The 25,627-nt window shown below is 53.1% G+C and overlaps 39 non-coding genes across 39 annotated transcripts; all 39 read left to right on the plus strand.

Moving 5' to 3' along the window:
• Positions 1-260: 260 nt before the first annotated feature.
• Positions 261-379, plus strand: LOC135589364 (5S ribosomal RNA). Its single transcript, XR_010476772.1, has one exon. It is a non-coding gene; the product is annotated as a 5S ribosomal RNA (ribosomal RNA).
• A 544-nt stretch (positions 380-923) lies between these two features.
• Positions 924-1,042, plus strand: LOC135589351 (5S ribosomal RNA). Its single transcript, XR_010476759.1, has one exon. It is a non-coding gene; the product is annotated as a 5S ribosomal RNA (ribosomal RNA).
• Positions 1,043-1,544: 502 nt separating this feature from the next.
• LOC135590753 (5S ribosomal RNA) lies at positions 1,545-1,663 on the plus strand. Its single transcript, XR_010478160.1, has one exon. It is a non-coding gene; the product is annotated as a 5S ribosomal RNA (ribosomal RNA).
• A 544-nt stretch (positions 1,664-2,207) lies between these two features.
• Positions 2,208-2,326, plus strand: LOC135590840 (5S ribosomal RNA). Its single transcript, XR_010478245.1, has one exon. It is a non-coding gene; the product is annotated as a 5S ribosomal RNA (ribosomal RNA).
• A 544-nt stretch (positions 2,327-2,870) lies between these two features.
• LOC135590299 (5S ribosomal RNA) lies at positions 2,871-2,989 on the plus strand. Its single transcript, XR_010477705.1, has one exon. It is a non-coding gene; the product is annotated as a 5S ribosomal RNA (ribosomal RNA).
• Positions 2,990-3,451: 462 nt separating this feature from the next.
• LOC135589779 (5S ribosomal RNA) lies at positions 3,452-3,570 on the plus strand. Its single transcript, XR_010477185.1, has one exon. It is a non-coding gene; the product is annotated as a 5S ribosomal RNA (ribosomal RNA).
• A 544-nt stretch (positions 3,571-4,114) lies between these two features.
• LOC135590189 (5S ribosomal RNA) lies at positions 4,115-4,233 on the plus strand. The gene has a single exon (XR_010477595.1). It is a non-coding gene; the product is annotated as a 5S ribosomal RNA (ribosomal RNA).
• A 544-nt stretch (positions 4,234-4,777) lies between these two features.
• Positions 4,778-4,896, plus strand: LOC135589352 (5S ribosomal RNA). The gene has a single exon (XR_010476760.1). It is a non-coding gene; the product is annotated as a 5S ribosomal RNA (ribosomal RNA).
• Positions 4,897-5,398: 502 nt separating this feature from the next.
• Positions 5,399-5,517, plus strand: LOC135590754 (5S ribosomal RNA). The gene has a single exon (XR_010478161.1). It is a non-coding gene; the product is annotated as a 5S ribosomal RNA (ribosomal RNA).
• Positions 5,518-6,061: 544 nt separating this feature from the next.
• On the plus strand, positions 6,062-6,180 carry LOC135590841 (5S ribosomal RNA). The gene has a single exon (XR_010478246.1). It is a non-coding gene; the product is annotated as a 5S ribosomal RNA (ribosomal RNA).
• A 544-nt stretch (positions 6,181-6,724) lies between these two features.
• LOC135590301 (5S ribosomal RNA) lies at positions 6,725-6,843 on the plus strand. The gene has a single exon (XR_010477708.1). It is a non-coding gene; the product is annotated as a 5S ribosomal RNA (ribosomal RNA).
• Positions 6,844-7,305: 462 nt separating this feature from the next.
• On the plus strand, positions 7,306-7,424 carry LOC135589780 (5S ribosomal RNA). The gene has a single exon (XR_010477186.1). It is a non-coding gene; the product is annotated as a 5S ribosomal RNA (ribosomal RNA).
• A 544-nt stretch (positions 7,425-7,968) lies between these two features.
• Positions 7,969-8,087, plus strand: LOC135589327 (5S ribosomal RNA). Its single transcript, XR_010476735.1, has one exon. It is a non-coding gene; the product is annotated as a 5S ribosomal RNA (ribosomal RNA).
• Positions 8,088-8,385: 298 nt separating this feature from the next.
• Positions 8,386-8,504, plus strand: LOC135589782 (5S ribosomal RNA). Its single transcript, XR_010477188.1, has one exon. It is a non-coding gene; the product is annotated as a 5S ribosomal RNA (ribosomal RNA).
• A 544-nt stretch (positions 8,505-9,048) lies between these two features.
• LOC135590439 (5S ribosomal RNA) lies at positions 9,049-9,167 on the plus strand. The gene has a single exon (XR_010477846.1). It is a non-coding gene; the product is annotated as a 5S ribosomal RNA (ribosomal RNA).
• A 544-nt stretch (positions 9,168-9,711) lies between these two features.
• Positions 9,712-9,830, plus strand: LOC135591202 (5S ribosomal RNA). The gene has a single exon (XR_010478450.1). It is a non-coding gene; the product is annotated as a 5S ribosomal RNA (ribosomal RNA).
• A 502-nt stretch (positions 9,831-10,332) lies between these two features.
• Positions 10,333-10,451, plus strand: LOC135590755 (5S ribosomal RNA). Its single transcript, XR_010478162.1, has one exon. It is a non-coding gene; the product is annotated as a 5S ribosomal RNA (ribosomal RNA).
• Positions 10,452-10,995: 544 nt separating this feature from the next.
• Positions 10,996-11,114, plus strand: LOC135589948 (5S ribosomal RNA). Its single transcript, XR_010477354.1, has one exon. It is a non-coding gene; the product is annotated as a 5S ribosomal RNA (ribosomal RNA).
• Positions 11,115-11,658: 544 nt separating this feature from the next.
• Positions 11,659-11,777, plus strand: LOC135590665 (5S ribosomal RNA). The gene has a single exon (XR_010478072.1). It is a non-coding gene; the product is annotated as a 5S ribosomal RNA (ribosomal RNA).
• A 544-nt stretch (positions 11,778-12,321) lies between these two features.
• Positions 12,322-12,440, plus strand: LOC135589807 (5S ribosomal RNA). The gene has a single exon (XR_010477214.1). It is a non-coding gene; the product is annotated as a 5S ribosomal RNA (ribosomal RNA).
• Positions 12,441-12,942: 502 nt separating this feature from the next.
• On the plus strand, positions 12,943-13,061 carry LOC135590241 (5S ribosomal RNA). Its single transcript, XR_010477647.1, has one exon. It is a non-coding gene; the product is annotated as a 5S ribosomal RNA (ribosomal RNA).
• Positions 13,062-13,605: 544 nt separating this feature from the next.
• LOC135589949 (5S ribosomal RNA) lies at positions 13,606-13,724 on the plus strand. Its single transcript, XR_010477356.1, has one exon. It is a non-coding gene; the product is annotated as a 5S ribosomal RNA (ribosomal RNA).
• A 544-nt stretch (positions 13,725-14,268) lies between these two features.
• Positions 14,269-14,387, plus strand: LOC135590666 (5S ribosomal RNA). The gene has a single exon (XR_010478073.1). It is a non-coding gene; the product is annotated as a 5S ribosomal RNA (ribosomal RNA).
• A 544-nt stretch (positions 14,388-14,931) lies between these two features.
• On the plus strand, positions 14,932-15,050 carry LOC135589462 (5S ribosomal RNA). Its single transcript, XR_010476869.1, has one exon. It is a non-coding gene; the product is annotated as a 5S ribosomal RNA (ribosomal RNA).
• A 502-nt stretch (positions 15,051-15,552) lies between these two features.
• LOC135590242 (5S ribosomal RNA) lies at positions 15,553-15,671 on the plus strand. The gene has a single exon (XR_010477648.1). It is a non-coding gene; the product is annotated as a 5S ribosomal RNA (ribosomal RNA).
• A 544-nt stretch (positions 15,672-16,215) lies between these two features.
• On the plus strand, positions 16,216-16,334 carry LOC135590667 (5S ribosomal RNA). Its single transcript, XR_010478074.1, has one exon. It is a non-coding gene; the product is annotated as a 5S ribosomal RNA (ribosomal RNA).
• A 544-nt stretch (positions 16,335-16,878) lies between these two features.
• Positions 16,879-16,997, plus strand: LOC135589824 (5S ribosomal RNA). The gene has a single exon (XR_010477230.1). It is a non-coding gene; the product is annotated as a 5S ribosomal RNA (ribosomal RNA).
• A 502-nt stretch (positions 16,998-17,499) lies between these two features.
• LOC135589728 (5S ribosomal RNA) lies at positions 17,500-17,618 on the plus strand. The gene has a single exon (XR_010477134.1). It is a non-coding gene; the product is annotated as a 5S ribosomal RNA (ribosomal RNA).
• A 544-nt stretch (positions 17,619-18,162) lies between these two features.
• On the plus strand, positions 18,163-18,281 carry LOC135589606 (5S ribosomal RNA). Its single transcript, XR_010477012.1, has one exon. It is a non-coding gene; the product is annotated as a 5S ribosomal RNA (ribosomal RNA).
• A 544-nt stretch (positions 18,282-18,825) lies between these two features.
• Positions 18,826-18,944, plus strand: LOC135589531 (5S ribosomal RNA). Its single transcript, XR_010476939.1, has one exon. It is a non-coding gene; the product is annotated as a 5S ribosomal RNA (ribosomal RNA).
• Positions 18,945-19,488: 544 nt separating this feature from the next.
• LOC135589430 (5S ribosomal RNA) lies at positions 19,489-19,607 on the plus strand. The gene has a single exon (XR_010476838.1). It is a non-coding gene; the product is annotated as a 5S ribosomal RNA (ribosomal RNA).
• A 544-nt stretch (positions 19,608-20,151) lies between these two features.
• On the plus strand, positions 20,152-20,270 carry LOC135589847 (5S ribosomal RNA). The gene has a single exon (XR_010477253.1). It is a non-coding gene; the product is annotated as a 5S ribosomal RNA (ribosomal RNA).
• Positions 20,271-20,814: 544 nt separating this feature from the next.
• Positions 20,815-20,933, plus strand: LOC135590796 (5S ribosomal RNA). Its single transcript, XR_010478201.1, has one exon. It is a non-coding gene; the product is annotated as a 5S ribosomal RNA (ribosomal RNA).
• Positions 20,934-22,082: 1,149 nt separating this feature from the next.
• On the plus strand, positions 22,083-22,201 carry LOC135591214 (5S ribosomal RNA). Its single transcript, XR_010478452.1, has one exon. It is a non-coding gene; the product is annotated as a 5S ribosomal RNA (ribosomal RNA).
• Positions 22,202-22,745: 544 nt separating this feature from the next.
• Positions 22,746-22,864, plus strand: LOC135590874 (5S ribosomal RNA). The gene has a single exon (XR_010478277.1). It is a non-coding gene; the product is annotated as a 5S ribosomal RNA (ribosomal RNA).
• A 544-nt stretch (positions 22,865-23,408) lies between these two features.
• On the plus strand, positions 23,409-23,527 carry LOC135590430 (5S ribosomal RNA). Its single transcript, XR_010477837.1, has one exon. It is a non-coding gene; the product is annotated as a 5S ribosomal RNA (ribosomal RNA).
• Positions 23,528-24,071: 544 nt separating this feature from the next.
• On the plus strand, positions 24,072-24,190 carry LOC135589412 (5S ribosomal RNA). Its single transcript, XR_010476821.1, has one exon. It is a non-coding gene; the product is annotated as a 5S ribosomal RNA (ribosomal RNA).
• A 544-nt stretch (positions 24,191-24,734) lies between these two features.
• On the plus strand, positions 24,735-24,853 carry LOC135592140 (5S ribosomal RNA). Its single transcript, XR_010478905.1, has one exon. It is a non-coding gene; the product is annotated as a 5S ribosomal RNA (ribosomal RNA).
• Positions 24,854-25,397: 544 nt separating this feature from the next.
• On the plus strand, positions 25,398-25,516 carry LOC135591416 (5S ribosomal RNA). The gene has a single exon (XR_010478514.1). It is a non-coding gene; the product is annotated as a 5S ribosomal RNA (ribosomal RNA).
• Positions 25,517-25,627: the final 111 nt, after the last annotated feature.

A 25,627-nucleotide genomic window follows, 5' to 3' on the forward strand; every position in this document is an offset into this window, starting at 1 on the left:
GCCGTGACCGCTACGCAGTCAGTCTCGTGGGGCTCGGAGAGAGCTTTCCGGAATGGGGCCGCAATAGCGATTCCGAGTTCGTTCGAGAAAGTCCCGATGGTTTCGGCGCGCGCTTGCCGTGTCCGGTACGCGGTCGGCCTCGTGGGCATCGGAGGGATCCGACAATGGCGATTCCGAGATCGTTCGAGAGGTTTCGGGGCTCCGGTCGTCGATGCGCCGTCCGCGACGTGCACAAAGGCGAGGGACGACGCACACAAAACGAGTGCGATCATACCAGCACTAAAGCACCGGATCCCATCAGAACTCCGAAGTTAAGCCTGCTTGGGCGAGAGTAGTACTAGGATGGGTGACCCCCTTGGAAGTCCTCGTGTTGCACTCCTTTTTGCGCCCCGAGCGGCCAAAAGACTTACTTAAAACTCTCTTTTAAGCTTTTCAATTTTTCCAGCATTATGGCTAACAATAAATATGTCATTAACATATATATAGCAGGAGAATAATGAAATCATCATCTAAAAATTTCTTCATAAAACATACAATGACCAGACATGGTTCTAGGATGGGTGACCCCCTGGGAAGTCCTCGTGTTGCACTCCTTTTTGCGCCCCGAGCGGCCAAAACCTCTCCCGTCGACCTCCGAGGCGATGGTTTTGGGCCTCGGAATTTGCCGTGACCGCTACGCAGTCAGTCTCGTGGGGCTCGGAGAGAGCTTTCCGGAATGGGGCCGCAATAGCGATTCCGAGTTCGTTCGAGAAAGTCCCGATGGTTTCGGCGCGCGCTTGCCGTGTCCGGTACGCGGTCGGCCTCGTGGGCATCGGAGGGATCCGACAATGGCGATTCCGAGATCGTTCGAGAGGTTTCGGGGCACCGGTCGTTGATGCGCCGTCCGCGACGTGCACAAAGGCGAGGGACGACGCACATAAAACGAGTGCGATCATACCAGCACTAAAGCACCGGATCCCATCAGAACTCCGAAGTTAAGCCTGCTTGGGCGAGAGTAGTACTAGGATGGGTGCCCCCCTGGGAAGTCCTCGTGTTGCACTCCTTTTTGCGCCCCGAGCGGCCAAAAGACTTACTTAAAACTCTCTTTTAAGCTTTTCAATTTTTCCAGCATTATGGCCAACAATAAATATGTCATTAACATATATATAGCAGGAGAATAATGAAATCATCATCTAGGATGGGTGACCCCCTGGGAAGTCCTCGTGTTGCACTCCTTTTTGCGCCCCGAGCGGCCAAAACCTCTCCCGTCGACCTCCGAGGCGATGGTTTTGGGCCTCGGAATTTGCCGTGACCGCTACGCAGTCAGTCTCGTGGGGCTCGGAGAGAGCTTTCCGGAATGGGGCCGCAATAGCGATTCCGAGTTCGTTCGAGAAAGTCCCGATGGTTTCGGCGCGCGCTTGCCGTGTCCGGTACGCGGTCGGCCTCGTGGGCATCGGAGGGATCCAACAATGGCGATTCCGAGATCGTTCGAGAGGTTTCGGGGCTCCGGTCGTCGATGCGCCGTCCGCGACGTGCACAAAGGTGAGGGACCACGCACACAAAACGAGTACGATCATAACAGCACTAAAGCACCGGATCCCATCAGAACTCCGAAGTTAAGCCTGCTTGGGCGAGAGTAGTACAAGGATGGGTGACCCCCTGGGAAGTCCTCGTGTTGCACTCCTTTTTGCGCCCCGAGCGGCCAAAAGACTTACTTAAAACTCTCTTTTAAGCTTTTCAATTTTTCCAGCATTATGGCCAACAATAAATATGTCATTAACATATATATAGCAGGAGAATAATGAAATCATCATCTAAAAATTTCTTCATAAAACATACAATGACCAGACATGGTTCTAGGATGGGTGACCCCCTGGGAAGTCCTCGTGTTGCACTCCTTTTTGCGCCCCGAGCGGCCAAAACCTCTCCCGTCGACCTCCGAGGCGATGGTTTTGGGCCTCGGAATTTGCCGTGACCGCTACGTAGTCAGTCTCGTGGGGCTCGGAGAGAGCTTTCCGGAATGGGGCCGCAATAGCGATTCCGAGTTCGTTCGAGAAAGTCCCGATGGTTTCGGCGCGCGCTTGCCGTGTCCGGTACGCGGTCGGCCTCGTGGGCATCGGAGGGATCCGACAATGGCGATTCCGAGATCGTTCGAGAGGTTTCGGGGCTCCGGTCGTCGATGCGCCGTCCGCGATGTGCACAAAGGCGAGGGACGACGCACACAAAACGAGTGCGATCATACCAGCACTAAAGCACCGGATCCCATCAGAACTCCTAAGTTAAGCTTGCTTGGACTAGATTAGTACTAGGATAGGTGACCCCCTGGGAAGTCCTCGTGTTGCACTCCTTTTTGCGCCCCGAGCGGCCAAAAGACTTACTTAAAACTCTCTTTTAAGCTTTTCAATTTTTCCAGCATTATGGCCAACAATAAATATGTCATTAACATATATATAGCAGGAGAATAATGAAATCATCATCTAAAAATTTCTTCATAAAACATACAATGACCAGACATGGTTCTAGGATGGGTGACCCCTTGGGAAGTCCTCGTGTTGCACTCCTTTTTGCGCCCCGAGCGGCAAAAACCTCTCCCGTCGACCTCCGAGGCGATGGTTTTGGGCCTCGGAATTTGCCGTGACCGCTACGTAGTCAGTCTCGTGGGGCTCGGAGAGAGCTTTCCGGAATGGGGCCGCAATAGCGATTACGAGTTCGTTCGAGAAAGTCCCGATGGTTTCGGCGCGCGCTTGCCGTGTCCGGTACGCGGTCGGCCTCGTGGGCATCGGAGGGATCCGACAATGGCGATTCCGAGATCGTTCGAGAGGTTTCGGGGCACCGGTCGTCGATGCGCCGTCCGCGACGTGCACAAAGGCGAGGGACGACGCACATAAAACCAGTGCGATCATACCAGCACTAAATCACCGGATCCCATCAGAACTTCGAAGTTAAGCCTGCTTGGGCGAGAGTAGTACTAGGATGGGTGACCCCCTGGGAAGTCCTCGTGTTGCACTCCTTTTTGCGCCCCGAGCGGCCAAAAGACTTACTTAAAACTCTCTTTTAAGCTTTTCAATTTTTCCAGCATTATGGCCAACAATAAATATGTCATTAACATATATATAGCAGGAGAATAATGAAATCATCATCTAGGATGGGTGACCCCCTGGGAAGTCCTCGTGTTGCACTCCTTTTTGCGCCCCGAGCGGCCAAAACCTCTCCCGTCGACCTCCGAGGCGATGGTTTTGGGCCTCGGAATTTGCCGTTTCCGGAATGGGGCCGCAATAGCGATTCCGAGTTCGTTCGAGAAAGTCCCGATGGTTTCGGCACGCGCTTGCCGTGTCCGGTACGCGGTCGGCCTCGTGGGCATCGGAGGGATCCGACAATGGCGATTCCGAGATCGTTCGAGAGGTTTCGGGGCACCGGTCGTCGATGCGCCGTCCGCGACGTGCACAAAGGCGAGGGACGACGCACATAAAATGAGTGCGATCATACCAGCACTAAAGCACCGGATCCCATCAGAACTCCGAAGTTAAGCCTGATTGGGCGAGAGTAGTACTAGGATGGGTGACCCCCTGGGAAGTCCTCGTGTTGCACTCCTTTTTGCGCCCCGAGCGGCCAAAAGACTTACTTAAAACTCTCTTTTAAGCTTTTCAATTTTTCCAGCATTATGGCCAACAATAAATATGTCATTAACATATATATAGCAGGAGAATAATGAAATCATCATCTAAAAATTTCTTCATAAAACATACAATGACCAGACATGGTTCTAGGATGGGTGACCCCCTGGGAAGTCCTCGTGTTGCACTCCTTTTTGCGCCCCGAGCGGCCAAAACCTCTCCCGTCGACCTCCGAGGCGATGGTTTTGGGCCTCGGAATTTGCCGTGACCGCTACGCAGTCAGTCTCGTGGGGCTCGGAGAGAGCTTTCCGGAATGGGGCCGCAATAGCGATTCCGAGTTCGTTCGAGAAAGTCCCGATGGTTTCGGCGCGCGCTTGCCGTGTCCGGTACGCGGTCGGCCTCGTGGGCATCGGAGGGATCCGACAATGGCGATTCCGAGATCGTTCGAGAGGTTTCGGGGCTCCGGTCGTCGATGCGCCGTCCGCGACGTGCACAAAGGCGAGGGACGACGCACACAAAACGAGTGCGATCATACCAGCACTAAAGCACCGGATCCCATCAGAACACCGAAGTTAAGCCTGCTTGGGCGAGAGTAGTACTAGGATGGGTGACCCCCTTGGAAGTCCTCGTGTTGCACTCCTTTTTGCGCCCCGAGCGGCCAAAAGACTTACTTAAAACTCTCTTTTAAGCTTTTCAATTTTTCCAGCATTATGGCTAACAATAAATATGTCATTAACATATATATAGCAGGAGAATAATGAAATCATCATCTAAAAATTTCTTCATAAAACATACAATGACCAGACATGGTTCTAGGATGGGTGACCCCCTGGGAAGTCCTCGTGTTGCACTCCTTTTTGCGCCCCGAGCGGCCAAAACCTCTCCCGTCGACCTCCGAGGCGATGGTTTTGGGCCTCGGAATTTGCCGTGACCGCTACGCAGTCAGTCTCGTGGGGCTCGGAGAGAGCTTTCCGGAATGGGGCCGCAATAGCGATTCCGAGTTCGTTCGAGAAAGTCCCGATGGTTTCGGCGCGCGCTTGCCGTGTCCGGTACGCGGTCGGCCTCGTGGGCATCGGAGGGATCCGACAATGGCGATTCCGAGATCGTTCGAGAGGTTTCGGGGCACCGGTCGTCGATGCGCCGTCCGCGACGTGCACAAAGGCGAGGGACGACGCACATAAAACGAGTGCGATCATACCAGCACTAAAGCACCGGATCCCATCAGAACTCCGAAGTTAAGCCTGCTTGGGCGAGAGTAGTACTAGGATGGGTGCCCCCCTGGGAAGTCCTCGTGTTGCACTCCTTTTTGCGCCCCGAGCGGCCAAAAGACTTACTTAAAACTCTCTTTTAAGCTTTTCAATTTTTCCAGCATTATGGCCAACAATAAATATGTCATTAACATATATATAGCAGGAGAATAATGAAATCATCATCTAGGATGGGTGACCCCCTGGGAAGTCCTCGTGTTGCACTCCTTTTTGCGCCCCGAGCGGCCAAAACCTCTCCCGTCGACCTCCGAGGCGATGGTTTTGGGCCTCGGAATTTGCCGTGACCGCTACGCAGTCAGTCTCGTGGGGCTCGGAGAGAGCTTTCCGGAATGGGGCCGCAATAGCGATTCCGAGTTCGTTCGAGAAAGTCCCGATGGTTTCGGCGCGCGCTTGCCGTGTCCGGTACGCGGTCGGCCTCGTGGGCATCGGAGGGATCCAACAATGGCGATTCCGAGATCGTTCGAGAGGTTTCGGGGCTCCGGTCGTCGATGCGCCGTCCGCGACGTGCACAAAGGTGAGGGACCACGCACACAAAACGAGTACGATCATAACAGCACTAAAGCACCGGATCCCATCAGAACTCCGAAGTTAAGCCTGCTTGGGCGAGAGTAGTACAAGGATGGGTGACCCCCTGGGAAGTCCTCGTGTTGCACTCCTTTTTGCGCCCCGAGCAGCCAAAAGACTTACTTAAAACTCTCTTTTAAGCTTTTCAATTTTTCCAGCATTATGGCCAACAATAAATATGTCATTAACATATATATAGCAGGAGAATAATGAAATCAACATCTAAAAATTTCTTCATAAAACATACAATGACCAGACATGGTTCTAGGATGGGTGACCCCCTGGGAAGTCCTCGTGTTGCACTCCTTTTTGCGCCCCGAGCGGCCAAAACCTCTCCCGTCGACCTCCGAGGCGATGGTTTTGGGCCTCGGAATTTGCCGTGACCGCTACGTAGTCAGTCTCGTGGGGCTCGGAGAGAGCTTTCCGGAATGGGGCCGCAATAGCGATTCCGAGTTCGTTCGAGAAAGTCCCGATGGTTTCGGCGCGCGCTTGCCGTGTCCGGTACGCGGTCGGCCTCGTGGGCATCGGAGGGATCCGACAATGGCGATTCCGAGATCGTTCGAGAGGTTTCGGGGCTCCGGTCGTCGATGCGCCGTCCGCGATGTGCACAAAGGCGAGGGACGACGCACACAAAACGAGTGCGATCATACCAGCACTAAAGCACCGGATCCCATCAGAACTCCTAAGTTAAGCTTGCTTGGACTAGATTAGTACTAGGATAGGTGACCCCCTGGGAAGTCCTCGTGTTGCACTCCTTTTTGCGCCCCGAGCGGCCAAAAGACTTACTTAAAACTCTCTTTTAAGCTTTTCAATTTTTCCAGCATTATGGCCAACAATAAATATGTCATTAACATATATATAGCAGGATAATAATGAAATCATCATCTAAAAATTTCTTCATAAAACATACAATGACCAGACATGGTTCTAGGATGGGTGACCCCTTGGGAAGTCCTCGTGTTGCACTCCTTTTTGCGCCCCGAGCGGCAAAAACCTCTCCCGTCGACCTCCGAGGCGATGGTTTTGGGCCTCGGAATTTGCCGTGACCGCTACGTAGTCAGTCTCGTGGGGCTCGGAGAGAGCTTTCCGGAATGGGGCCGCAATAGCGATTACGAGTTCGTTCGAGAAAGTCCCGATGGTTTCGGCGCGCGCTTGCCGTGTCCGGTACGCGGTCGGCCTCGTGGGCATCGGAGGGATCCGACAATGGCGATTCCGAGATCGTTCGAGAGGTTTCGGGGCACCGGTCGTCGATGCGCCGTCCGCGACGTGCACAAAGGCGAGGGACGACGCACATAAAACCAGTGCGATCATACCAGCACTAAATCACCGGATCCCATCAGAACTTCGAAGTTAAGCCTGCTTGGGCGAGAGTAGTACTAGGATGGGTGACCCCCTGGGAAGTCCTCGTGTTGCACTCCTTTTTGCGCCCCGAGCGGCCAAAAGACTTACTTAAAACTCTCTTTTAAGCTTTTCAATTTTTCCAGCATTATGGCCAACAATAAATATGTCATTAACATATATATAGCAGGAGAATAATGAAATCATCATCTAGCATGGGTGACCCCCTGGGAAGTCCTCGTGTTGCACTCCTTTTTGCGCCCCGAGCGGCCAAAACCTCTCCCGTCGACCTCCGAGGCGATGGTTTTGGGCCTCGGAATTTGCCGTTTCCGGAATGGGGCCGCAATAGCGATTCCGAGTTCGTTCGAGAAAGTCCCGATGGTTTCGGCGCGCGCTTGCCGTGTCCGGTACGCGGTCGGCCTCGTGGGCATCGGAGGGATCCGACAATGGCGATTCCGAGATCGTTCGAGAGGTTTCGGGGCACCGGTCGTCGATGCGCCGTCCGCGACGTGCACAAAGGCGAGGGACGACGCACATAAAATGAGTGCGATCATACCAGCACTAAAGCACCGGATCCCATCAGAACTCCGAAGTTAAGCCTGATTGGGCGAGAGTAGTACTAGGATGGGTGACCCCCTGGGAAGTCCTCGTGTTGCACTCCTTTTTGCGCCCCGAGCGGCCAAAAGACTTACTTAAAACTCTCTTTTAAGCTTTTCAATTTTTCCAGCATTATGGCTAACAATAAATATGTCATTAACATATATATAGCAGGAGAATAATGAAATCATCATCTAAAAATTTCTTCATAAAACATACAATGACCAGACATGGTTCTAGGATGGGTGACCCCCTGGGAAGTCCTCGTGTTGCACTCCTTTTTGCGCCCCGAGCGGCCAAAACCTCTCCCGTCGACCTCCGAGGCGATGGTTTTGGGCCTCGGAATTTGCCGTGACCGCTACGCAGTCAGTCTCGTGGGGCTCGGAGAGAGCTTTCCGGAATGGGGCCGCAATAGCGATTCCGAGTTCGTTCGAGAAAGTCCCGATGGTTTCGGCGCGCGCTTGCCGTGTCCGGTACGCGGTCGGCCTCGTGGGCATCGGAGGGATCCGACAATGGCGATTCCGAGATCGTTCGAGAGGTTTCGGGGCACCGGTCGTCGATGCGCCGTCCGCGACGTGCACAAAGGCGAGGGACGACGCACATAAAACGAGTGCGATCATACTAGCACTAAAGCACCGGATCCCATCAGAACTCCGAAGTTAAGCCTGCTTGGGCGAGAGTAGTACTAGGATGGGTGACCCCCTGGGAAGTCCTCGTGTTGCACTCCTTTTTGCGCCCCGAGCGGCCAAAAGACTTACTTAAAACTCTCTTTTAAGCTTTTCAATTTTTCCAGCATTATGGCCAACAATAAATATGTCATTAACATATATATAGCAGGAGAATAATGAAATCATCATCTAGGATGGGTGACCCCCTGGGAAGTCCTCGTGTTGCACTCCTTTTTGCGCCCCGAGCGGCCAAAACCTCTCCCGTCGACCTCCGAGGCGATGGTTTTGGGCCTCGGAATTTGTCGTCGATGCGCCGTCCGCGACGTGCACAAAGGCGAGGGACGACGCACATAAAACGAGTGCGATCATACCAGCACTAAAGCACCGGATCCCATCAGAACTCCGAAGTTAAGCCTGATTGGGCGAGAGTAGTACTAGGATGGGTGACCCCCTGGGAAGTCCTCGTGTTGCACTCCTTTTTGCGCCCCGAGCGGCCAAAAGACTTACTTAAAACTCTCTTTTAAGCTTTTCAATTTTTCCAGCATTATGGCCAACAATAAATATGTCATTAACATATATATAGCAGGAGAATAATGAAATCATCATCTAAAAATTTCTTCATAAAACATACAATGACCAGACATGGTTCTAGGATGGGTGACCCCTTGGGAAGTCCTCGTGTTGCACTCCTTTTTGCGCCCCGAGCGGCCAAAACCTCTCCCGTCGACCTCCGAGGCGATGGTTTTGGGCCTCGGAATTTGCCGTGACCGCTACGTAGTCAGTCTCGTGGGGCTCGGAGAGAGCTTTCCGGAATGGGGCCGCAATAGCGATTACGAGTTCGTTCGAGAAAGTCCCGATGGTTTCGGCGCGCGCTTGCCGTGTCCGGTACGCGGTCGGCCTCGTGGGCATCGGAGGGATCCGACAATGGCGATTCCGAGATCGTTCGAGAGGTTTCGGGGCACCGGTCGTCGATGCGCCGTCCGCGACGTGCACAAAGGCGAGGGACGACGCACATAAAACGAGTGCGATCATACCAGCACTAAAGCACCGGATCCCATCAGAACTCCGAAGTTATGCCTGATTGGGCGAGAGTAGTACTAGGATGGGTGACCCCCTGGGAAGTCCTCGTGTTGCACTCCTTTTTGCGCCCCGAGCGGCCAAAAGACTTACTTAAAACTCTCTTTTAAGCTTTTCAATTTTTCCAGCATTATGGCTAACAATAAATATGTCATTAACATATATATAGCAGGAGAATAATGAAATCATCATCTAAAAATTTCTTCATAAAACATACAATGACCAGACATGGTTCTAGGATGGGTGACCCCCTGGGAAGTCCTCGTGTTGCACTCCTTTTTGCGCCCCGAGCGGCCAAAACCTCTCCCGTCGACCTCCGAGGCGATGGTTTTGGGCCTCGGAATTTGCCGTGACCGCTACGCAGTCAGTCTCGTGGGGCTCGGAGAGAGCTTTCCGGAATGGGGCCGCAATAGCGATTCCGAGTTCGTTCGAGAAAGTCCCGATGGTTTCGGCGCGCGCTTGCCGTGTCCGGTACGCGGTCGGCCTCGTGGGCATCGGAGGGATCCGACAATGGCGATTCCGAGATCGTTCGAGAGGTTTCGGGGCACCGGTCGTCGATGCGCCGTCCGCGACGTGCACAAAGGCGAGGGACGACGCACATAAAACGAGTGCGATCATACCAGCACTAAAGCACCGGATCCCATCAGAACTCCGAAGTTAAGCCTGCTTGGGCGAGAGTAGTACTAGGATGGGTGACCCCCTGGGAAGTCCTCGTGTTGCACTCCTTTTTGCGCCCCGAGCGGCCAAAAGACTTACTTAAAACTCTCTTTTAAGCTTTTCAATTTTTCCAGCATTATGGCCAACAATAAATATGTCATTAACATATATATAGCAGGAGAATAATGAAATCATCATCTAGGATGGGTGACCCCCTGGGAAGTCCTCGTGTTGCACTCCTTTTTGCGCCCCGAGCGGCCAAAACCTCTCCCGTCGACCTCCGAGGCGATGGTTTTGGGCCTCGGAATTTGCCGTGACCGCTACGCAGTCAGTCTCGTGGGGCTCGGAGAGAGCTTTCCGGAATGGGGCCGCAATAGCGATTCCGAGTTCGTTCGAGAAAGTCCCGATGGTTTCGGCGCGCGCTTGCCGTGTCCGGTACGCGGTCGGCCTCGTGGGCATCGGAGGGATCCGACAATGGCGATTCCGAGATCGTTCGAGAGGTTTCGGGGCTCCGGTCGTCGATGCGCCGTCCGCGACGTGCACAAAGGTGAGGGACCACGCACACAAAACGAGTACGATCATAACAGCACTAAAGCACCGGATCCCATCAGAACTCCGAAGTTAAGCCTGCTTGGGCGAGAGTAGTACAAGGATGGGTGACCCCCTGGGAAGTCCTCGTGTTGCACTCCTTTTTGCGCCCCGAGCGGCCAAAAGACTTACTTAAAACTCTCTTTTAAGCTTTTCAATTTTTCCAGCATTATGGCCAACAATAAATATGTCATTAACATATATATAGCAGGAGAATAATGAAATCATCATCTAAAAATTTCTTCATAAAACATACAATGACCAGACATGGTTCTAGGATGGGTGACCCCCTGGGAAGTCCTCGTGTTGCACTCCTTTTTGCGCCCCGAGCGGCCAAAACCTCTCCCGTCGACCTCCGAGGCGATGGTTTTGGGCCTCGGAATTTGCCGTGACCGCTACGCAGTCAGTCTCGTGGGGCTCGGAGAGAGCTTTCCGGAATGGGGCCGCAATAGCGATTCCGAGTTCGTTCGAGAAAGTCCCGATGGTTTCGGCGCGCGCTTGCCGTGTCCGGTACGCGGTCGGCCTCGTGGGCATCGGAGGGATCCGACAATGGCGATTCCGAGATCGTTCGAGAGGTTTCGGGGCTCCGGTCGTCGATGCGCCGTCCGCGACGTGCACAAAGGTGAGGGACGACGCACACAAAACGAGTGCGATCATACCAGCACTAAAGCACCGGATCCCATCAAAACTCCGAAGTTAAACCTGCTTGGGCGAGAGTAGTACTAGGATGGGTGACCCCCTGGGAAGTCCTCGTGTTGCACTCCTTTTTGCGCCCCGAGCGGCCAAAAGACTTACTTAAAACTCTCTTTTAAGCTTTTCAATTTTTCCAGCATTATGGCCAACAATAAATATGTCATTAACATATATATAGCAGGAGAATAATGAAATCATCATCTAAAAATTTCTTCATAAAACATACAATGACCAGACATGGTTCTAGGATGGGTGACCCCCTGGGAAGTCCTCGTGTTGCACTCCTTTTTGCGCCCCGAGCGGCCAAAACCTCTCCCGTCGACCTCCGAGGCGATGGTTTTGGGCCTCGGAATTTGCCGTGACCGCTACGTAGTCAGTCTCGTGGGGCTCGGAGAGAGCTTTCCGGAATGGGGCCGCAATAGCGATTCCGAGTTCGTTCGAGAAAGTCCCGATGGTTTCGGCGCGCGCTTGCCGTGTCCGGTACGCGGTCGGCCTCGTGGGCATCGGAGGGATCCGACAATGGCGATTCCGAGATCGTTCGAGAGGTTTCGGGGCTCCGGTCGTCGATGCGCCGTCCGCGATGTGCACAAAGGCGAGGGACGACGCACACAAAACGAGTGCGATCATACCAGCACTAAAGCACCGGATCCCATCAGAACTCCTAAGTTAAGCTTGCTTGGGCTAGATTAGTACTAGGATAGGTGACCCCCTGGGAAGTCCTCGTGTTGCACTCCTTTTTGCGCCCCGAGCGGCCAAAAGACTTACTTAAAACTCTCTTTTAAGCTTTTCAATTTTTCCAGCATTATGGCCAACAATAAATATGTCATTAACATATATATAGCAGGAGAATAATGAAATCATCATCTAAAAATTTCTTCATAAAACATACAATGACCAGACATGGTTCTAGGATGGGTGACCCCTTGGGAAGTCCTCGTGTTGCACTCCTTTTTGCGCCCCGAGCGGCCAAAACCTCTCCCGTCGACCTCCGAGGCGATGGTTTTGGGCCTCGGAATTTGCCGTGACCGCTACGTAGTCAGTCTCGTGGGGCTCGGAGAGAGCTTTCCGGAATGGGGCCGCAATAGCGATTACGAGTTCGTTCGAGAAAGTCCCGATGGTTTCGGCGCGCGCTTGCCGTGTCCGGTACGCGGTCGGCCTCGTGGGCATCGGAGGGATCCGACAATGGCGATTCGGAGATCGTTCGAGAGGTTTCGGGGCACCGGTCGTCGATGCGCCGTCCGCGACGTGCACAAAGGCGAGGGACGACGCACATAAAACGAGTGCGATCATACCAGCACTAAATCACCGGATCCCATCAGAACTTCGAAGTTAAGCCTGCTTGGGCGAGAGTAGTACTAGGATGGGTGACCCCCTGGGAAGTCCTCGTGTTGCACTCCTTTTTGCGCCCCGAGCGGCCAAAAGACTTACTTAAAACTCTCTTTTAAGCTTTTCAATTTTTCCAGCATTATGGCCAACAATAAATATGTCATTAACATATATATAGCAGGAGAATAATGAAATCATCATCTAGGATGGGTGACCCCCTGGGAAGTCCTCGTGTTGCACTCCTTTTTGCGCCCCGAGCGGCCAAAACCTCTCCCGTCGACCTCCGAGGCGATGGTTTTGGGCCTCGGAATTTGCCGTGACCGCTACGCAGTCAGTCTCGTGGGGCTCGGAGAGAGCTTTCCGGAATGGGGCCGCAATAGCGATTCCGAGTTCGTTCGAGAAAGTCCCGATGGTTTCGGCGCGCGCTTGCCGTGTCCGGTACGCGGTCGGCCTCGTGGGCATCGGAGGGATCCGACAATGGCGATTCCGAGATCGTTCGAGAGGTTTCGGGGCTCCGGTCGTCGATGCGCCGTCCGCGACGTGCACAAAGGTGAGGGACCACGCACACAAAACGAGTACGATCATACCAGCACTAAAGCACCGGATCCCATCAGAACTCCGAAGTTAAGCCTGCTTGGGCGAGAGTAGTACAAGGATGGGTGACCCCCTGGGAAGTCCTCGTGTTGCACTCCTTTTTGCGCCCCGAGCGGCCAAAAGACTTACTTAAAACTCTCTTTTAAGCTTTTCAATTTTTCCAGCATTATGGCCAACAATAAATATGTCATTAACATATATATAGCAGGAGAATAATGAAATCATCATCTAAAAATTTCTTCATAAAACATACAATGACCAGACATGGTTCTAGGATGGGTGACCCCCTGGGAAGTCCTCGTGTTGCACTCCTTTTTGCGCCCCGAGCGGCCAAAACCTCTCCCGTCGACCTCCGAGGCGATGGTTTTGGGCCTCGGAATTTGCCGTGACCGCTACGCAGTCAGTCTCGTGGGGCTCGGAGAGAGCTTTCCGGAATGGGGCCGCAATAGCGATTCCGAGTTCGTTCGAGAAAGTCCCGATGGTTTCGGCGCGCGCTTGCCGTGTCCGGTACGCGGTCGGCCTCGTGGGCATCGGAGGGATCCGACAATGGCGATTCCGAGATCGTTCGAGAGGTTTCGGGGCTCCGGTCGTCGATGCGCCGTCCGCGACGTGCACAAAGGTGAGGGACGACGCACACAAAACGAGTGCGATCATACCAGCACTAAAGCACCGGATCCCATCAAAACTCCGAAGTTAAACCTGCTTGGGCGAGAGTAGTACTAGGATGGGTGACCCCCTGGGAAGTCCTCGTGTTGCACTCCTTTTTGCGCCCCGAGCGGCCAAAAGACTTACTTAAAACTCTCTTTTAAGCTTTTCAATTTTTCCAGCATTATGGCCAACAATAAATATGTCATTAACATATATATAGCAGGAGAATAATGAAATCATCATCTAAAAATTTCTTCATAAAACATACAATGACCAGACATGGTTCTAGGATGGGTGACCCCCTGGGAAGTCCTCGTGTTGCACTCCTTTTTGCGCCCCGAGCGGCCAAAACCTCTCCCGTCGACCTCCGAGGCGATGGTTTTGGGCCTCGGAATTTGCCGTGACCGCTACGTAGTCAGTCTCGTGGGGCTCGGAGAGAGCTTTCCGGAATGGGGCCGCAATAGCGATTCCGAGTTCGTTCGAGAAAGTCCCGATGGTTTCGGCGCGCGCTTGCCGTGTCCGGTACGCGGTCGGCCTCGTGGGCATCGGAGGGATCCGACAATGGCGATTCCGAGATCGTTCGAGAGGTTTCGGGGCTCCGGTCGTCGATGCGCCGTCCGCGATGTGCACAAAGGCGAGGGACGACGCACACAAAACGAGTGCGATCATACCAGCACTAAAGCACCGGATCCCATCAGAACTCCTAAGTTAAGCTTGCTTGGGCTAGATTAGTACTAGGATAGGTGACCCCCTGGGAAGTCCTCGTGTTGCACTCCTTTTTGCGCCCCGAGCGGCCAAAAGACTTACTTAAAACTCTCTTTTAAGCTTTTCAATTTTTCCAGCATTATGGCCAACAATAAATATGTCATTAACATATATATAGCAGGAGAATAATGAAATCATCATCTAAAAATTTCTTCATAAAACATACAATGACCAGACATGGTTCTAGGATGGGTGACCCCTTGGGAAGTCCTCGTGTTGCACTCCTTTTTGCGCCCCGAGCGGCCAAAACCTCTCCCGTCGACCTCCGAGGCGATGGTTTTGGGCCTCGGAATTTGCCGTGACCGCTACGTAGTCAGTCTCGTGGGGCTCGGAGAGAGCTTTCCGGAATGGGGCCGCAATAGCGATTACGAGTTCGTTCGAGAAAGTCCCGATGGTTTCGGCGCGCGCTTGCCGTGTCCGGTACGCGGTCGGCCTCGTGGGCATCGGAGGGATCCGACAATGGCGATTCCGAGATCGTTCGAGAGGTTTCGGGGCACCGGTCGTCGATGCGCCGTCCGCGACGTGCACAAAGGCGAGGGACGACGCACATAAAACGAGTGCGATCATACCAGCACTAAAGCACCGGATCCCATCAGAACTTCGAAGTTAAGCCTGCTTGGGCGAGAGTAGTACTAGGATGGGTGACCCCCTGGGAAGTCCTCGTGTTGCACTCCTTTTTGCGCCCCGAGCGGCCAAAAGACTTACTTAAAACTCTCTTTTAAGCTTTTCAATTTTTCCAGCATTATGGCCAACAATAAATATGTCATTAACATATATATAGCAGGAGAATAATGAAATCATCATCTAGGATGGGTGACCCCCTGGGAAGTCCTCGTGTTGCACTCCTTTTTGCGCCCCGAGCGGCCAAAACCTCTCCCGTCGACCTCCGAGGCGATGGTTTTGGGCCTCAGAATTTGCCGTGACCGCTACGCAGTCAGTCTCGTGGGGCTCGGAGAGAGCTTTCCGGAATGGGGCCGCAATAGCGATTCCGAGTTCGTTCGAGAAAGTCCCGATGGTTTCGGCGCGCGCTTGCCGTGTCCGGTACGCGGTCGGCCTCGTGGGCATCGGAGGGATCCGACAATGGCGATTCCGAGATCGTTCGAGAGGTTTCGGGGCTCCGGTCGTCGATGCGCCGTCCGCGACGTGCACAAAGGTGAGGGACCACGCACACAAAACGAGTACGATCATACCAGCACTAAAGCACCGGATCCCATCAGAACTCCGAAGTTAAGCCTGCTTGGGCGAGAGTAGTACAAGGATGGGTGACCCCCTGGGAAGTCCTCGTGTTGCACTCCTTTTTGCGCCCCGAGCGGCCAAAAGACTTACTTAAAACTCTCTTTTAAGCTTTTCAATTTTTCCAGCATTATGGCCAACAATAAATATGTCATTAACATATATATAGCAGGAGAATAATGAAATCATCATCTAAAAATTTCTTCATAAAACATACAATGACCAGACATGGTTCTAGGATGGGTGACCCCCTGGGAAGTCCTCGTGTTGCACTCCTTTTTGCGCCCCGAGCGGCCAAAACCTCTCCCGTCGACCTCCGAGGCGATGGTTTTGGGCCTCGGAATTTGCCGTGACCGCTACGTAGTCAGTCTCGTGGGGCTCGGAGAGAGCTTTCCGGAATGGGGCCGCAATAGCGATTCCGAGTTCGTTCGAGAAAGTCCCGATGGTTTCGGCGCGCGCTTGCCGTGTCCGGTACGCGGTCGGCCTCGTGGGCATCGGAGGGATCCGACAATGGCGATTCCGAGATCGTTCGAGAGGTTTCGGGGCTCCGGTCGTCGATGCGCCGTCCGCGATGTGCACAAAGGCGAGGGACGACGCACACAAAACGAGTGCGATCATACCAGCACTAAAGCACCGGATCCCATCAGAACTCCTAAGTTAAGCTTGCTTGGGCTAGATTAGTACTAGGATAGGTGACCCCCTGGGAAGTCCTCGTGTTGCACTCCTTTTTGCGCCCCGAGCGGCCAAAAGACTTACTTAAAACTCTCTTTTAAGCTTTTCAATTTTTCCAGCATTATGGCCAACAATAAATATGTCATTAACATATATATAGCAGGAGAATAATGAAATCATCATCTAAAAATTTCTTCATAAAACATACAATGACCAGACATGGTTCTAGGATGGGTGACCCCTTGGGAAGTCCTCGTGTTGCACTCCTTTTTGCGCCCCGAGCGGCCAAAACCTCTCCCGTCGACCTCCGAGGCGATGGTTTTGGGCCTCGGAATTTGCCGTGACCGCTACGTAGTCAGTCTCGTGGGGCTCGGAGAGAGCTTTCCGGAATGGGGCCGCAATAGCGATTACGAGTTCGTTCGAGAAAGTCCCGATGGTTTCGGCGCGCGCTTGCCGTGTCCGGTACGCGGTCGGCCTCGTGGGCATCGGAGGGATCCGACAATGGCGATTCCGAGATCGTTCGAGAGGTTTCGGGGCACCGGTCGTCGATGCGCCGTCCGCGACGTGCACAAAGGCGAGGGACGACGCACATAAAACTAGTGCGATCATACCAGCACTAAAGCACCGGATCCCATCAGAACTTCGAAGTTAAGCCTGCTTGGGCGAGAGTAGTACTAGGATGGGTGACCCCCTGGGAAGTCCTCGTGTTGCACTCCTTTTTGCGCCCCGAGCGGCCAAAAGACTTACTTAAAACTCTCTTTTAAGCTTTTCAATTTTTCCAGCATTATGGCCAACAATAAATATGTCATTAACATATATATAGCAGGAGAATAATGAAATCATCATCTAGGATGGGTGACCCCCTGGGAAGTCCTCGTGTTGCACTCCTTTTTGCGCCCCGAGCTGCCAAAACCTCTCCCGTCGACCTCCGAGGCGATGGTTTTGGGCCTCGGAATTTGCCGTGACCGCTACGCAGTCAGTCTCGTGGGGCTCGGAGAGAGCTTTCCGGAATGGGGCCGCAATAGCGATTCCGAGTTCGTTCGAGAAAGTCCCGATGGTTTCGGCGCGCGCTTGCCGTGTCCGGTACGCGGTCGGCCTCGTGGGCATCGGAGGGATCCGACAATGGCGATTCCGAGATCGTTCGAGAGGTTTCGGGGCTCCGGTCGTCGATGCGCCGTCCGCGACGTGCACAAAGGTGAGGGACCACGCACACAAAACGAGTACGATCATACCAGCACTAAAGCACCGGATCCCATCAGAACTCCGAAGTTAAGCCTGCTTGGGCGAGAGTAGTACTAGGATGGGTGACCCCCTGGGAAGTCCTCGTGTTGCACTCCTTTTTGCGCCCCGAGCGGCCAAAAGACTTACTTAAAACTCTCTTTTAAGCTTTTCAATTTTTCCAGCATTATGGCCAACAATAAATTTGTCATTAACATATATATAGCAGGAGAATAATGAAATCATCATCTAAAAATTTCTTCATAAAACATACAATGACCAGACATGGTTCTAGGATGGGTGACCCCCTGGGAAGTCCTCGTGTTGCACTCCTTTTTGCGCCCCGAGCGGCCAAAACCACTCCCGTCGACCTCCGAGGCGATGGTTTTGGGCCTCGGAATTTGCCGTGACCGCTACGCAGTCAGTCTCGTGGGGCTCGGAGAGAGCTTTCCGGAATGGGGCCGCAATAGCGATTCCGAGTTCGTTCGAGAAAGTCCCGATGGTTTCGGCGCGCGCTTGCCGTGTCCGGTACGCGGTCGGCCTCGTGGGCATCGGAGGGATCCGACAATGGCGATTCCGATATCGTTCGAGAGGTTTCGGGGCTACGGTCGTCGATGCGCCGTCCGCGACGTGCACAAAGGCGAGGGACGACGCACACAAAACGAGTGCGATCATACCAGCACTAAAGCACCGGATCCCATCAGAACTCCGAAGTTAAACCTGCTTGGGCGAGAGTAGTACTAGGATGGGTGACCCCCTGGGAAGTCCTCGTTTTGCACTCCTTTTTGCGCCCCGAGCGGCCAAAAGACTTACTTAAAACTCTCTTTTAAGCTTTTCAATTTTTCCAGCATTATGGCCAACAATAAATATGTCATTAACATATATATAGCAGGAGAATAATGAAATCATCATCTAAAAATTTCTTCATAAAACATACAATGACCAGACATGGTTCTAGGATGGGTGACCCCCTGGGAAGTCCTCGTGTTGCACTCCTTTTTGCGCCCCGAGCGGCCAAAACCTCTCCCGTCGACCTCCGAGGCGATGGTTTTGGGCCTCGGAATTTGCCGTGACCGCTACGCAGTCAGTCTCGTGGGGCTCGGAGAGAGCTTTCCGGAATGGGGCCGCAATAGCGATTCTGAGTTCGTTCGAGAAAGTCCCGATGGTTTCGGCGCGCGCTTGCCGTGTCCGGTACGCGGTCGGCCTCGTGGGCATCGGAGGGATCCGACAATGGCGATTCCGATATCGTTCGAGAGGTTTCGGGGCTACGGTCGTCGATGCGCCGTCCGCGACGTGCACAAAGGCGAGGGACGACGCAAACAAAACGAGTGCGATCATACCAGCACTAAAGCACCGGATCCCATCAGAACTCCGAAGTTAAGCCTGCTTGGTCGAGAGTAGTACTAGGATGGGTGACCCCCTGGGAAGTCCTCGTGTTGCACTCCTTTTTGCGCCCCGAGCGGCCAAAAGACTTACTTAAAACTCTCTTTTAAGCTTTTCAATTTTTCCAGCATTATGGCCAACAATAAATATGTCATTAACATATATATAGCAGGAGAATAATGAAATCATCATCTAAAAATTTCTTCATAAAACCTACAATGACCAGACATGGTTCTAGGATGGGTGACCCCCTGGGAAGTCCTCGTGTTGCACTCCTTTTTGCGCCCCGAGCGGCCAAAACCTCTCCCGTCGACCTCCGAGGCGATGGTTTTGGGCCTCGGAATTTGCCGTGACCGCTACGCAGTCAGTCTCGTGGGGCTCGGAGAGAGCTTTCGGGAATGGGGCCGCAATAGCGATTCCGAGTTCGTTCGAGAAAGTCCCGATGGTTTCAGCGCGCGCTTGCCGTGTCCGGTACGCGGTCGGCCTCGTGGGCATCGGAGGGATCCGACAATGGCGATTCCGAGATCGTTCGAGAGGTTTCGGGGCTCCGGTCGTCGATGCGCCGTCCGCGACGTGCACAAAGGCGAGGGACGACGCACATAAAATGAGTGCGATCATACCAGAACTAAAGCACCGGATCCCATTAGAACTCCGAAGTTAAGCGTGCTTGGGCGAGAGTAGTACTATGATGGGTGACCCCCTAGGAAGTCCTCGTGTTGCACTCCTTTTTGCGCCCCGAGCGGCCAAAAGACTTACTTAAAACTCTCTTTTAAGCTTTTCAATTTTTCCAGCATTATGGCCAACAATAAATATGTCATTAACATATATATAGCAGGAGAATAATGAAATCATTATCTAAAAATTTCTTCATAAAACATACAATGACCAGACATGGTTCTAGGATGGGTGACCCCCTGGGAAGTCCTCGTGTTGCACTCCTTTTTGCGCCCCGAGCGGCCAAAACCTCTCCCGTCGACCTCCGAGGCGATGGTTTTGGGCCTCGGAATTTGCCGTGACCGCTACGCAGTCAGTCTCGTGGGGCTCGGAGAGAGCTTTCCGGAATGGGGCCGCAATAGCGATTCCGAGTTCGTTCGAGAAAGTCCCGATGGTTTCGGCGCGCGCTTGCCATGTCCGTTACGCGGTCGGCCTCGTGGGCATCGGAGGGATCCGACAATGGCGATTCCGAGATCGTTCGAGAGGTTTCGGGGCTCCGGTCGTCGATGCGCCGTCCGCGACGTGCACAAAGGCGAGGGACGACTCACACAAAACGAGTTCGATCATACCAGCACTAAAGCACCGGATCCCATCAGAACTCCGAAGTTAAGCCTGCTTGGGCGAGAGTAGTACTAGGATGGGTGACCCCCTGGGAAGTCCTCGTGTTGCACTCCTTTTTGCGCCCCGAGCGGCCAAAAGACTTACTTAAAACTCTCTTTTAAGCTTTTCAATTTTTCCAGCATTATGGCCAACAATAAATATGTCATTAACATATATATAGCAGGAGAATAATGAAATCATCATCTAAAAATTTCTTCATAAAACATACAATGACCAGACATGGTTCTAGGATGGGTGACCCCCTGGGAAGTCCTCGTGTTGCACTCCTTTTTGCGCCCCGAGCGGCCAAAACCTCTCCCGTCGACCTCCGAGGCGATGGTTTTGGGCCTCGGAATTTGCCATGACCGCTACGCAGTCAGTCTCGTGGGGCTCGGAGAGAGCTTTCGGGAATGGGGCCGCAATAGCGATTCCGAGTTCGTTCGAGAAAGTCCCGATGGTTTCAGCGCGCGCTTGCCGTGTCCGGTACGCGGTCGGCCTCGTGGGCATCGGAGGGATCCGACAATGGCGATTCCGAGATCGTTCGAGAGGTTTCGGGGCTCCGGTCGTCGATGCGCCGTCCGTGACGTGCACAAAGGCGAGGGACGACGCACATAAAACGAGTGCGATCATACCAGAACTAAAGCACCGGATTCCATTAGAACTCCGAAGTTAAGCGTGCTTGGGCGAGAGTAGTACTAGGATTGGTGACCCCCTGGGAAGTCTTCGTGTTGCACTACTTCTTGCGCCCCGAGCGGCCAAAAGACTTACTTAAAACTCTCTTTTAAGCTTTTCAATTTTTCCAGCATTATGGCCAACAATAAATTTGTCATTAACATATATATAGCAGGAGAATAATGAAATCATCATCTAAAAATTTCTTCTTAAAACATACAATGACCAGACATGGTTCTAGGATGGGTGACCCCCTGGGAAGTCCTCGTGTTGCACTCCTTTTTGCGCCCCGAGCGGCCAAAACCTCTCCCGTCGACCTCCGAGGCGATGGTTTTGGGCCTCGGAATTTGCCGTGACCGCTACGCAGTCAGTCTCGTGGGGCTCGGAGAGAGCTTTCCGGAATGGGGCCGCAATAGCGATTCCGAGTTCGTTCGAGAAAGTCCCGATGGTTTCGGCACGCGCTTGCCGTGTCCGGTACGCGGTCGGCCTCGTGGGCATCGGAGGGATCCGACAATGGCGATTCCGAGATCGTTCGAGAGGTTTCGGGGCTCCGGTCGTCGATGCGCCGTCCGCGACGTGCACAAAGGCGAGGGACGACGCAAACAAAACGAGTACCATCATACCAGCACTAAAGCACCGGATCCCATCAGAAGTCCTCGTGTTGCACTCCTTTTCGCGCCCCGAGCGGCCAATAGACTTACTTAAAACTCTCTTTTAAGCTTTTCAATTTTTCCAGCATTATGGCCAACAATAAATATGTCATTAACATATATATAGCAGGAGAATAATGAAATCATCATCTAAAAATTTCTTTATAAAACATACAATGACCAGACACGGTTCTAGGATGGGTGACCCCCTGGGAAGTCCTCGTGTTGCACTCCTTTTTGCGCCCCGAGCGGCCAAAACCTCTCCCGTCGACCTCCGAGGCGATGGTTTTGGGCCTCGGAATTTGCCGTGACCGCTACGCAGTCAGTCTCGTGGGGCTCGGAGAGAGCTTTCGGGAATGGGGCCGCAATAGCGATTCCGAGTTCGTTCGAGAAAGTCCCGATGGTTTTGGCGCGCGCTTGCCGTGTCCGGTACGCGGTCGGCCTCGTGGGCATCGGAGGGATCCGACAATGGCGATTCCGAGATCGTTCGAGAGGTTTCGGGGCTCCGGTCGTCGATGCGCCGTCCGCGACGTGCACAAAGGCGAGGGACGACGCACACAAAACGAGTGCGATCATACCAGCACTAAAGCACCGGATCCCATCAGAACTCCGAAGTTAAGCCTGCTTGGGCGAGAGTAGTACTAGGATGGGTGACCCCCTGGGAAGTCCTCGTGTTGCACTCCTTTTTGCGCCCCGAGCGGCCAAAAGACTTACTTAAAACTCTCTTTTAAGCTTTTCAATTTTTCCAGCATTATGGCCAACAATAAATATGTCATTAACATATATATAGCAGGAGAATAATGAAATCATCATCTAAAAATTTCTTCATAAAACATATAATGACCAGACATGGTTCTAGGATTGGTGACCCCCTGGGAAGTCCTCGTTTTGCACTCCTTTTTGCGCCCCGAGCGGCCAAAACCTCTCCCGTCGACCTCCGAGGCGATGGTTTTGGGCCTCGGAATTTGCCGTGACCGCTACGCAGTCAGTCTCGTGGGGCTCGGAGAGAGCTTTCCGGAATGGGGCCGCAATAGCGATTCCGAGTTCGTTCGAGAAAGTCCCGATGGTTTCGGCGCGCGCTTGCCGTGTCCGGTACGCGGTCGGCCTCATGGGCATCGGAGGGATCCGACAATGGCGATTCCGAGATCGTTCGAGAGGTTTCGGGGCTCCGGTCGTCGATGCGCCGTCCGCGACGTGCACAAAGGCAAGGGGCGACGCACACAAAACGAGTGCGATCATACCAACATTAAAGCACCGGATCCAATCAGAACTCCGAAGTTAAGCGTGCTTGGGAGAGAGTAGTACTAGGATGGGTGACCCCTTGGGAAGTCCTCGTGTTGCCCTCCTTTTTGCGCCCCGAGCGGCCAAAAGACTTACTTAAAACTCTCTTTTAAGCTTTTCAATTTTTCCAGCATTATGGCCAACAATAAATATGTCATTAACATATATATAGCAGGAGAATAATGAAATCATCATCTAAAAATTTCTTCATAAAACATACAATGACCAGACATGGTTCTAGGATGGGTGACCCCCTGGGAAGTCCTCGTGTTGCACTCCTTTTTGCGCCCCGAGCGGCCAAAACCTCTCCCGTCGACCTCCGAGACGATGGTTTTGGGCCTCGGAATTTGCCGTGACCGCTACGCAGTCAGTCTCGTGGGGCTCGGAGAGAGCTTTCCGGAATGGGGCCGCAATAGCGATTCCGAGTTCGTTCGAGAAAGTCCCGATGGTTTCGGCGCGCGCTTGCCGTGTCCGGTACGCGGTCGGCCTCGTGGGCATCGGAGGGATCCGACAATGGCGATTCCGAGATCGTTCGAGAGGTTTCGGGGCTCCGGTCGTCGATGCGCCGTCCGCGACGTGCACAAAGGCGAGGGACCACGCACACAAAACGAGTACGATCATACCAGCACTAAAGCACCGGATCCCATCAGAACTCCGAAGTTAAGTCTGCTTGGGCGAGAGTAGTACAAGGATGGGTGACCCCCTGGGAAGTCCTCGTGTTGCACTCCTTTTTGCGCCCCGAGCGGCCAAAAGACTTACTTAAAACTCTCTTTTAAGCTTTTCAATTTTTCCAGCATTATGGCCAACAATAAATATGTCATTAACATATATATAGCAGGAGAATAATGAAATCATCATCTAAAAATTTCTTCATAAAACATACAATGACCAGACATGGTTCTAGGATGGGTGACCCCCTGGGAAGTCCTCGTGTTGCACTCCTTTTTGCGCCCCGAGCGGCCAAAACCTCTCCCGTCGACCTCCGAGGCGATGGTTTTGGGCCTCGGAATTTGCCGTGATCGCTACGCAGTCAGTCTCGTGGGGCTCGGAGAGAGCTTTCCGGAATGGGGCCGCAATAGCGATTCCGAGTTCGTTCGAGAAAGTCCCGATGGTTTCGGCGCGCGCTTGCCATGTCCGGTACGCGGTCGGCCTCGTGGGCATCGGAGGGATCCGACAATGGCGATTCCGAGAACGTTCGAGAGGTTTCGGGGCTACGGTCGTCGATGCGCCGTCCGCGACGTGCACAAAGGCGAGGGACGACGCACACAAAACGAGTGCGATCATACCAGCACTAAAGCACCGGATCCCATCAGAACTCCAAAGTTAAGCCTGCTTGGGCGAGAGTAGTACTAGGATGGGTGACCCCCTGGGAAGTCCTCGTGTTGCACTCCTTTTTGCGCCCCGAGCGGCCAAAAGACTTAATTAAAACTCTCTTTTAAGCTTTTCAATTTTTCCATCATTATGGCCAACAATAAATATGTCATTAACATATATATAGCAGGAGAATAATGAAATCATCATCTAAAAATTTCTTCATAAAACATACAATGACCAGACATGGTTCTAGGATGGGTGACCCCCTGGGAAGTCCTCGTGTTGCACTCCTTTTTGCGCCCCGAGCAGCCAAAACCTCTCCCGTCGACCTCCGAGGCGATGGTTTTGGGCCTCAGAATTTGCCGTGACCGCTACGCAGTCAGTCTCGTGGGGCTCGGAGAGAGCTTTCGGGAATGGGGCCGCAATAGCGATTCCGAGTTCGTTCGAGAAAGTCCCGATGGTTTCGGCGCGCGCTTGCCGTGTCCGGTACGCGGTCGGCCTAGTGGGCATCGGAGGGATCCGACAATGGCGATTCCGAGATCGTTCGAGAGGTTTCGGGGCTCCGGTCGTCGATGCGCCGTCCGCGACGTGCACAAAGGCGAGGGACGATGCACACAAAACGAGTGCGATCATACCAGCACTAAAGCACCGGATCCCATCAGAACTCCGAAGTTAAGCCTGCTTGGGCGAGAGTAGTACTAGGATGGGTGACCCCCTGGGAAGTCCTTGTGTTGCACTCCTTTTTGCGCCCCGAGCGGCCAAAAGACTTACTTAAAACTCTCTTTTAAGCTTTTCAATTTTTCCAGCATTATGGCCAACAATAAATATGTCATTAACATATATATAGCAGGAGAATAATGAAATCATCATCTAAAAATTTCTTCATAAAACATATAATGACCAGACATGGTTCTAGGATTGGTGACCCCCTGGGAAGTCCTCGTTTTGCACTCCTTTTTGCGCCCCGAGCGGCCAAAACCTCTCCCGACGACCTCCGAGGCGATGGTTTTGGGCCTCGGAATTTGCCGTGACCGCTACGCAGTCAGTCTCGTGGGGCTCGGAGAGAGCTTTCCGGAATGGGGCCGCAATAGCGATTCCGAGTTCGTTCGAGAAAGTCCCGATGGTTTCGGCGCGCGCTTGCCGTGTCCGGTACGCGGTCGGCCTCGTGGGCATCGGAGGGATCCGACAATGGCGATTCCGAGATCGTTCGAGAGGTTTCGGGGCTCCGGTCGTCGATGCGCCGTCCGCGACGTGCACAAAGGCGAGGGACGACGCACACAAAACGAGTTCGATCATACCAGCATTAAAGCACCGGATCCCATCAGAACCCCGAAGTTAAGCGTGCTTGGGCGAGAGTATTACTAGGATGGGTGACCCCTTGGGAAGTCCTCTTGTTGCCCTCCTTTTTGCGCCCCGAGCGGCCAAAAGACTTACTTAAAACTCTCTTTTAAGCTTTTCAATTTTTCCAGCATTATGGCCAACAATAAATATGTCATTAACATATATATAGCAGG

This window comes from Musa acuminata, chromosome BXJ1-8, assembly GCF_036884655.1.
Source record: "Musa acuminata AAA Group cultivar baxijiao chromosome BXJ1-8, Cavendish_Baxijiao_AAA, whole genome shotgun sequence".
NCBI classification, from domain to species: domain Eukaryota; kingdom Viridiplantae; phylum Streptophyta; class Magnoliopsida; order Zingiberales; family Musaceae; genus Musa; species Musa acuminata.